Below are 10,270 nucleotides of genomic sequence, written 5' to 3' on the forward strand. Positions count from 1 at the left end.
GCAAGTGCCTCAGGAAAAGGGACTAGAAAAAAAAACAAAACAAAAGAGAGATTTCATTTTGTGGACAAGGACACAAACTTATCTCCACAGTGCCTACAGAACATTGGTCCATCTTTTTTTTCCTTATATTTCCTAAGAAAGAAAAACAAACACAACATACCAAGAAAAACTTCGCTGTTGCTATTATAATCAGCAAGATAAGAAGAACAATTCATAGTGGCCTTACAGCACTTACTGTAAGAATTGCTGATCTAGGGCTAATTTCAGCCAAGTTATTTAAGGAGTCTCTTTGCCTCATGCTGACAGCATTTTGTGCAGTGGTTCTGGGCATTGGAACCACATCCCGATAGCCTGTGTGTACCTGTTTTTTCCATTTTGTCCAAAAGCAAACTCTGGTTGAAGGCATTTCTCACAGCTGAAACACTCTCCCCATTATGTGCAGAGCTGCAGCACAGAACCTTTAACCTTAAACTGACTTTCTGTGTGCTGGCTGTTGTCACTTGTTCTGTGCCTAGCATCCCTCTGTGGCATTTTCCCAGTCCATTCCTGGCTTGAGGGCAGGCTGGGAGTCCCAGCTGATCGAACCAGCTACCAGCCAGAGTCAGGAAGTCTGTGTGAGCACAGTTCTCTTAGGAAACTGCCCTAAACACTGAGGTGAGAGAAGTTCACTCTTACCAAAATAAATGTGTCTCCCCAGTGCTAGAGAATATTTATGTCACTTCACTCAAAATCAAAACAAAACCCCACCAAAAACAACAACGAAAGGCAGTGGGAACCCTCAGCTCTAACACAACCTGTGCAATGTCCCCAGCCCCACAGTGCCCCAGGGCTGGGGTGGACTCTTAGAAACTCGGGGGCATCACAGGTCTTCTAGGGAAGTGTCTCTGTTGTAATCCTTCAAGCACTGAAATCTGTAATTAGGCAGAGTGCTTTTTTGGAGCTGTCTCTATATTTGTAGCAAGGCTGCTCAAAGTGCGTAATTACTCAGACCCAGCCATCCCACAGGTGCCAAGCAAAGGACAGCCATGGCAAACTCCTCACAGCCGTATTTCTGTTCCACAGAACAGGCATAGCACCCAGAATGCAGCCTCAGGTGTCCCCAGGGATTTGGGACATTGCTGGCACCATGCCCTGAGTCCTGGTGGCAGCTCCCATAGCACTGTGAGCAAGTGTGATGTCTTTGCCTAGTGAGGATTTTGACTGCTGAATTTGCCTGCTCTGCAAGGTGCCTTACTGTATGCTGAGTGCATCTACAGCCTTGAGAGGAGCAAGAAAAATGCCATTTCATAGATCTTTTTCCTATGACTCCTTTCCATTTTCTTGGATCCTCTCTCTGTTTTCAGACTCACATGTGCTGAAGCAATTTGCAGTCATGTCTAGGTATTACATTGCCCCTAAGTCCATTAGTTCATAGATTTCTTCTCCCATGGAGTTCCTGCAGCTGCTGCTGTCTTGCCAGTTAATTTCTCATGTATTTCCTTTCAAATCTGAATTGAATTAGTGAGCACACATAATGAGGCACAGTAGGAAGAAAAAAGGAAGATAAAAGCTGACACAATCCAGATGCCTCTTCCAGCCACTGCTGCACCAATAGAGAATATGGGTAAATGTCAGGTGAATGAGAAAAAATGAGGATATAGACAAATAACTTCCAAGGATTTGATCATCAGCTACTTATATAGTGGTTTTGAAAATTCCCTGCCCTCAGAGTATCAGCATTTCTCTGAACTTCCCAAGTATTGTGCAGTTCAAGGGAGACTTTGAGAAGGAGCTCATTTACATTAGAAAAATGTTGAATACTGTGGGAACTAATGGTTGAAAGAGTTCAGCAAAAAAGACCATCCTAAGGGAGCACAGCACATGAACAACAACAGAAAAAAATAACTAAAACCACACAGTCAGTCTCCCTTCACCTCCTCAGCAGGATACCCTACCCATCCTTGAGACTGCTCAGTCTCAGTTCCATGCAGCTTTATCAGTCAGTGCCTACCAGCATTGCAGCACACACACAGAGTGCTCAGTGCTCCAGAGACAACTCTCCCCATCAGCAGCGTCACGAGCTTACAGCTATATCCTCTATTTTCTGCTCTAGCTTCCTACAGAAAGTCAAAACCCTTACAGTGAGGTAGCCAGCAGCAGGGACTCAGGAGCTACAGGGAGTAATACAAAGAAAGAGCCTGTGAGTGGGAGGTGGAATCCACAGAGCTCCACAGAGGTGGGGGGAGAGAGTGCCCAGCAGCAGAAATATAGAACACATTAGAATAGGATGGGGACCCAGAGCTTATCCTGAGAGCACATCTACATCCTCCACAAAAACACTCACCAAGAAGAAAGGGTCCTGTTTGCATAGACTGCACATGCCATGCAGGGCAGAGAGCTTGGTCCCCAGCTCCAGGGAAGCACAGCAGTGATCCTAGGCCAGTGTCCTACACCTGCCAGTTTGGCTTTCTGATTTAACCTGCACTGATTTAACCTGCACCAATACAGCTGGTCCTACAGCCCTCTCCAGTAAGCAACACCCTGACCCTCAGCACTTTTAGTGCAAAGGCGCTCACTCTTTATAAGCCTTATTGTAAAGTATACATGAAGGAAAATACGTGCACAACTCACAAGTATGTTAGAAACACAGCTCTTTAAATCCTTCTCACCGTCTTTCTTGCTTCTAAGGCTCAATATATATTGAGCATATATTTATGCTGCATATATTTAAAATATACACAAATAAATAAATCCACGTATTTTTCTCCCAGGTGTCATGCTCCCTTGAGCTGAGAACTGCAGCAAGCACTCAGGTGGGCAGAGCTGCCTTAGTGTTGCCTTTCTGTTGCCTGGAGGGGAACCTGGGGCTGCCAACAGCAGGCAAGTGATGGCAGCATTCCCACTGCCCACCTGCTGCCTGCAAACCAAACTCCTGTCCTGCACTGCCAGGCCACAAGCTTTCCTGGACCTCTCAGATACCCTCAACTGCACTTCTTTAAAAATTATTTTTTTAGGGAAGAACTTGAAAAATAAATGTAAAGAGGAACATACCACCCACATATTCTCTACATCCTCCTCTTCCCAGCCTTGTTCAAAAGCACTGTGAAATGGTTAGTAGGCTTCTGAGAGTGTAGATATTCATCAAAAATGTCACCTTCACCAAGCAGTTTCAGCTTGTTTCAGGGCTTCCTCATAGAAATTCTCACAGTGAATGGCTCTACTGGCAATAGCTTAGCTGACTGCAGTGGAAGAGGATTTACACTTTTAAAAACCTCTCTCTTTTTTATTTCTTTGAATCTTTGTTAAAGTGATCTTGGAAGAACTGGGGGTATTAGCTTTTAATGCCAAGAAATAAGTAATGAAATATTTGTTCACAGAGTTTTAGCTTGTGTTTAGCTCATTTTTCAACTCTCCAAATTTCCAGTCTCCCTTGATGGTGTCCCAGGGCAAGCAGAGCCTACAGTTAAAGGTTTGTTGAAGAAGCGAAAACACAAATTTTTTAACATAAGTGGTTTTATCACTTCTGTTTGCCAGCTATTTTATTAAGTGTTAGGAAAATAAGCAAATTAAACTTCCCACTGCTTTTATTATAAATAGATCAGGCACTTCAAGCCCTCCAGTTGTTTGCAATTTGTTTCACAAAAAGCAATCTGCCTTTCAATTCTGATGTTCTTCTGCATAGTAACAGAGGAAGGTACAACCTTTTAGTCCTGATTTGTAGTTTGTTTTTTAGATCCACCTTCTTCTATATGAGTCACTTGTGGCAGCTGGGAGATTTCTGAGAAACCCTCTCTTTGCACGAAGGAGGAGTTACATGACATGTCTCCAGCAGCTTTTAGAGGAGAAGCCATCCCTCTGGCTAACCCCTCCTCCAGCAGCCACCTGTGTTCCTGGTCCCACTATGCATCATTCCATCCCTGTGCTATTCCTGGCCTCATCTGAGCTGAGATTCCTATAAACATTGTGTCCCACAGGCTTTTCAGGAGGCTTTTCTTTCTAGCTCAATGGCGGAGGAAAGATGATATTTTCAATCCCCTTTGACTGCAGGCTCTCTCATAGGCCCCCAGGGAGGTAAACAGTAGAAGCTGTTTATTAACAGAGGATCCAGTGCAAAAAAGCTGCAGAAAGCAAACTGGAGGGAGGCATTCGCTGAATGACCCACGATAATCCTGCCTAAAAAAGTGGTTTTGCAGAAAATAGGAGCCAAAAGCAGGAAAAAGAACCATGTAGGTAAGCACTTAGAAACTGTCAGAGAAATACAGTATTTCATTATTTTACATGTTAGTTGCTAATTTTTATGTTATCAGCCTGGGAATACAGCACTCCCATTAAGGTGATGTGATACCAGGCTGCTTTTATGGCACAGTTTTTTGGGTACTCTTATTTGGTGAGAATTTGAGCTACTGCTTGTGTACCCTGCTCATATGAGAACTTCCTGGCTAGCCAAGGTAATTCCTTTGCTTTTTAAAAATAGCAAAACCCTCTCTTTCCCCACTCCCTCAGGAAGAACCTTGACCACTCAGTGATGCAGCAAGGTTAGCATGCCCCGGGAGGGTCCCTGCAGGCTCCCACTCCAGCTCTGCCTGTGAATGTGCCCAAGACCAGAGGTGGGTGGCAGGAGACGCTGGGCATTGAAGGAGTCAGAAATAAAGTTAGGCAGAGGAAGTTCAAAAATAGACAAGCTTTTCCTGTAAGTCTGACTTATTTATTTAATTTGTTGTTGTTGGTTTGCATTTAGGAACTTTTTTTCTCCCTTGCCAGTGATAGGGAAACAAAGAAAGGGAAAAGCTTTGGGAAACAGGCAAGGGAACAAAATATCTTTCAGAGCAAAGGCAGGGGGAAACAGGCAAGGATTTAAGAGGACCAGTATAAAGGATAAAACCTTATCCTAGATACCCATCAGATTTTTATTCTGAAGAAAGAATAGAAACCAAGACAGCTGGAAAACTTCCTTCCTCTTCTACCCAGGCTTTCAGCACTGCCATTTGCAGCTGGGTCTCTGTAGCCCTTCCAGGCCTGGGGTTGCTGTGATACCCGCAGCCAGGCAGGGACACCCAAAGGGGTAGGACCTGGGCTCCGTGCCTCCACATAGCCCTGTTGCCTTGGAACCTGTTCAGTGCTGTGCTCTGCCTTCCCTGACCCCACCAGCTGCTGCCCTACCCCATGGGACCCAGGCACAACCCCTCAGCTCCGTGGGCAGTGAAGAGCTGGACACAGACAGGATTTCAGCAGCAGAGGCTGAGGGGAGAGGAAGCAAGTCCAAAGGCAAGCAAACCAAACTCATGTATTGCTGACAAAGGGTGCATCTACACTGCCAAGGGCTCCTGCAGTGGGGTGACACCTCCTGGCTTTACTTACTTTAGGGATCAGAAGCTTCACTCAGCTATAAACCCCCAGGAGAAACACAGAATAATTACTATCTGCTGTATATGTAACTGTCACCAGGATCAAATCAGCATCTGTTTCACCTGGAAAGTGGAAAACCCCCTTACCAACACCGCTGGCAGCATACACCCCTGCATTACTCACATGGAACTGCCAGAACAATTTTCAGGGAAGTCTGATGAGATGCACACTAATCACAGGTTATTTCATCAGTGGATTTCACCTGAAGATCTTGGAGTATTTTACATCGCCTCTTGTCAGCTTGACAAACTCCTTTAAATGCTCCCTCCATACCAAAGGTGGGATGGAGATACCAGAGAGTCAGAGTGGCTGTTTTAGGGCAGCAAGTGAGATGCTGGGTACCAGGTTCTATCCATACACAGCTTGAGCCCTGGCAGGAACACCCTGGGATAGCCCACCTGGCCTGGGTGCCCCCACCTGGGGCCAGGCACAGTCCCTATCCTGGGGCAATAGCTGGCATCATGCTCAGTGTGTGTGTTTAGCAAGTTAATTAGCAAAGGAAAGAGAGAAACTTCCCCAGGCCTGTCCTCAGAAGCATTTCTAGTGAACTCTACTTTTTTCACCACAGAAAGGGGCATAATCCATCAAGGGAACATCGCCTGGCCCCTGCTGCACAAGCCAGCACTGTGTGAGGGCTGAGACCTCTCAGCTCCTGCTACCTTCACCAGCAGCACTGCTCAGTGAGCTCGTTACCTCAGCCCCTGCCCTCCACCCTTTTAGGATCTTGTTTGCTGTGTTCCCAGTTTCCCCTGGCCTCTGTAGTATCTGCTGCTGTCAGTGAGGCTGTGGAAGAGGCTCACATTCTGAGGTCGCACCTCTCTTTATCACAACCATAAAGGGAAAGCAAAATGTTTCAATTTGAACACTTTGAAGTTTTGCAGAATAAATAAACTTCTTCATGAAGATTGCAATAGGAAAAAAAATTCATGGTATCTCTTTAAGACATAAAAAAATCTGGCATCTATTGCATTATCTGTGCATCCATGGCAAATAATACATTAAAGGCCTGAAAACAAAGTGCTTGGGGACACAATGTAACTAAAAAACAGAATCAGTTTTGCTATCTTGGAAGGCAACCACAGCATCCAAGGCACATGTAAAGATGGGATTAAAACCTACTGAGAGAGCTGCAGGACTCAGAAGCATGACATTAATAGAATTCACTTTAAAGGCTCCTAAACTGGAAACATTTCTTGTATAATGAGAGCTGTTTTCATACAGGATGCCCTTGGGGGCCTGAAGTGACTGTAAATGTGTACTTACAGAGTGCTATGGGCCTTCTATGCTGTATAGAAAAAGGGTGTGAAAAATGGAAATACATTTGGCATGGAGGCAGCTTTGGGCCATTTGTTTGTACTCTGCCTGAATTCCTTACTGGCCTTGTTTCTAAATCATCATTATCACAGATCCCCAACAGCTGAGTGATCTCCAATGGAAAAACATCAAGGCAGGCAATATGTAAGGAAAACACCCTCATACATTAGGCAGATCTCTCAGGCATAACTTCTAAACAAGAACTGGATGAATCTACAGCTCAAATAGAGGGATTTACATGCAGTTTCCAGCCACTTTTTAAACCTTTCTTGGGTAGCTGCTTAAATAAGATTTAGATAAGGCTAAGGCTCAAACATATTGCTGTCAAGAGAAAACATCCACACACACATTATAAATTATTGTCTTAGGGAGACATTGCTGACTTTTGTTTGGATAATGTCTCAGCACACATCAAAATCCCATCAAAAAATTTTCAGCCGGCCTGTGCTGTATAGAGGGTTACACTCAGCTGCTGGGATCAAGCACCCTTGAACATCCAGGGATGGTGGTATCTGCTGTAAATCATTTGGGTAGGGAACTTCTCACTTCCTTTTAGCTGCTTGGGATTGAGCACCACACAGTTGTTGCTGCTCACCCTCCAACTCCGGCCAAAGAATGCAGAAAGGAGCTGAAGGAGGAGGAAGCAGCCTGTGCCACATAAGGGATCTGAGGCAGAGTGACCTAATTGTACCACCAAACATCCTACCCCTGGAGCCTACTGATTAGTTCAGCCAGTGATTATTCCTTTTCCTCTAATCCCTGTTTAAAATATCCTGGGCCAAATACTAAAACAGACAGGACTTCTTCCTGCCAGGACTGAGCACACCTGCAGCATGGAGAGGAGAGCTATCAGTGACACTGGGAGCACCTCAGCTGGCCTCACCTGCCCTCTGCACACATCCTCATTCCTGCTGTTTCAGAGCTTGTTGTCCTCTCTGGTGAGATGATTCATAGGGACCCTTGGTGCCCCGTGCTGCAGCCTTGGGGTCCAAGGAGAACAAGGGAATGACCAGTTTTGGGAAACTCACCGCTTCAGTCATCTACTGACCCACTAAATTTTTTTTTTCTGAAAAAAAATTATCAATAAATATTTTGCAAGACCTGGGACACAGAGAAAATAAGGCCTGGAATTTGCAAATTTTGAGCAGACACATTTTTCATATTTAGGTGTAATTTCCCCCAAAGAGTCTGACTTACCTCTTCTCCCTTATGAAGGAGGACTCTTGAAACCTACCTAAGGGGAATTGGAGAAATGAAGCTGAGGAGGGGGAAAAAGACATTTAAGTAAACAAAGGCTTTTTATTTTTAACAAAAACCCTAAGTGTCCTACTGGCAATCCCGGTGCTGGTGGGCAGCAAGGGGAGCCTGGCTGGTGGTGAGGGTGCTGCAGTCACCCCGTCCCACCCCATTGTCCGGGTCAGTGGGGTCAGAGGGTGGCTGTGGGCCTTTGGAGCTGACTGTCCCTGATGTGAGCTCTCAGTGTGGGCTGGGAAGCAGCAAAAAGGAGGCTTGTGCCCACGGCAGCTGCTCCCTGCATTGCCATGGCAACACATCTGTTTCCTCCATTTTCCCATTCCTGCCAAGGGAGAGCCCCAGCCCTTCTGGCATCAACACAAGCCCAGGAAAAATCCAAGTCCCAACAAAACACCTTTTCACTGATCCCTCTCTCCTCAGGCCACAGCCCTCTCTTCAATGACTGTAAAAGCCTTTACTCTGTCATGGGCAGAACATTCTCTTACAAAGAGTTTGCCTTGCTGCTGCAGCCCTGTTTTTGAAAAAGCACCGTGACCCCCGAGCCCTTGGAGCATAATGGCCAGCAAACCCCCAGACCCCTCCCCACCCTGGGTGTCATCACACCCCACAAGATGCAGCAGCCCCCTGCTTTACCACCTCACTTTTTTTCAGGCAGTCAAGGTTTTATTTGACCCCCTCAGATGCTTGATAAACACTACTTTTTTTTTCAGGTCCTTTTCACATGTTTCCCACCAAAAAATCTTTTGCTTTGCAAGATCTATGGCAAAGCTCCACTTGCAGCAGGTACAAGCTCAAATTCCTGTTGATGCACATGTTGGACTCACCGAGTCCCAGCCTCATTTCTCTGAAGAAAACAACTACAAGTACTTGGGTGCTCACAGGAGAGTGTGGGATATGGTGCTAAGGAAAGAGTCCCAGAGCTCTGGAGAAACTGTGAACAGCACAGGTGCTGTGGCAGAGCTGGATCATTGATGCCCAAGGTGCCTGGATGCTGGTGCCAGCAGGGACGAGTCCCTTGTGCAGCTGGTTTCTGATAATGGATGCTATCAGCAGTTTGGGAGCAGTACTTCTCCACTTTCACAACCTCTGCAGAAATACTTGCTGGCAAAGGCAAAGCATGTGCTCAGCAGTTCCTCCAGTGGTTTTTCAGGGTGCCCATGCCAAGCCCCTGGGAGGGGCTGCTTGGGCAGGAGGAACCAGCCCTACCTGCTTGGACAATCCAGCCCTGAGCTGGCAGGACCACTTGGTTGCTCCTCCACTGTGCAAGTGCCAAGCCTTGCAAAGCCATGTCTGTCAGCTCAGAAAGTAACTTTTCTTGTCTATTCCATTGATTCATACCCCTGATAAGCTCTCTGATTTGAAAAAAAATGTCCAGGCCTATGGCTTTTTAGAAACTTTTGGCCAATTGAAGCCACAAGGATAAAGCCTTCTAAAGGTTAGGCCTTTTCTGAGGAGCACTGTAGCCACCATCTAGGAACACATCTCTGATGGGATTCATTTACCGTGTCCTAGCCCACGCAGAGTACATGTGTGAGTTCTGGTGTGCTGCTGGTGATGGTGAGAAGGGTCAGCATTTCCAAAATGACACAGGTGACACACTGAGACCTTGCAGTGAGGATGTAGCAACAGATTTCTTACATTTAAAGAAAGCACTAAATTCTATCCATTTGAGGCTGTCAGTCCTCCTCAGTGCATCCAGTATAGAGATGCTGCAGTCAAGTGGGCAAATAAACTGTTTTATGGGTAGCATCACCTTCAAAACACAGATAAGTGCTCAGCTACTTCCAGCTCTTGCATCCAACCACAGTAAGGATGCCCCTCTCACTCTCCACCCCTGCATTGCAGAGGATCACGTCCCTTGGGAGAGGGACAAATGGGTAAATGAGGTCACAAGTCTCCCAAGCTCTACTCCTGCCTGTATTTGCTCCTCCAGTTTCCCAAAGTTACTCTGCTGATGGTGTTACTTTGCTCTGTGGTTTTGTTTGCAACTTGTTCTGAACTTATTTAGCTTCAAACTGTAGCCAGCAACTTGATCCTAAGGTAACCTTGTGACTGTACTGAAGTTTTGTGCTACTTAAACTACTTTCTTCTCTCTGCTCACAGCAAGGAAACAGGATGCCAGAGCTTTGCCAAAATATTTTACTAAATAAATAGAACTGCAGGCAGTCTCCGCAACCCAGTCCAACAGTGCCACGTGACCCCAGCTGGCAAGAGACAAGGGTTACATTTAAATTCAATTTTAATTCAGAAAAACATCAACACTTATTTACCACAGTTCATAAAATTCATGTGACAAAATTCCTCTGACAGACAGTTT

This window comes from Parus major, chromosome 8, assembly GCF_001522545.3.
Source record: "Parus major isolate Abel chromosome 8, Parus_major1.1, whole genome shotgun sequence".
Taxonomy (NCBI): Eukaryota; Metazoa; Chordata; class Aves; order Passeriformes; family Paridae; genus Parus; species Parus major.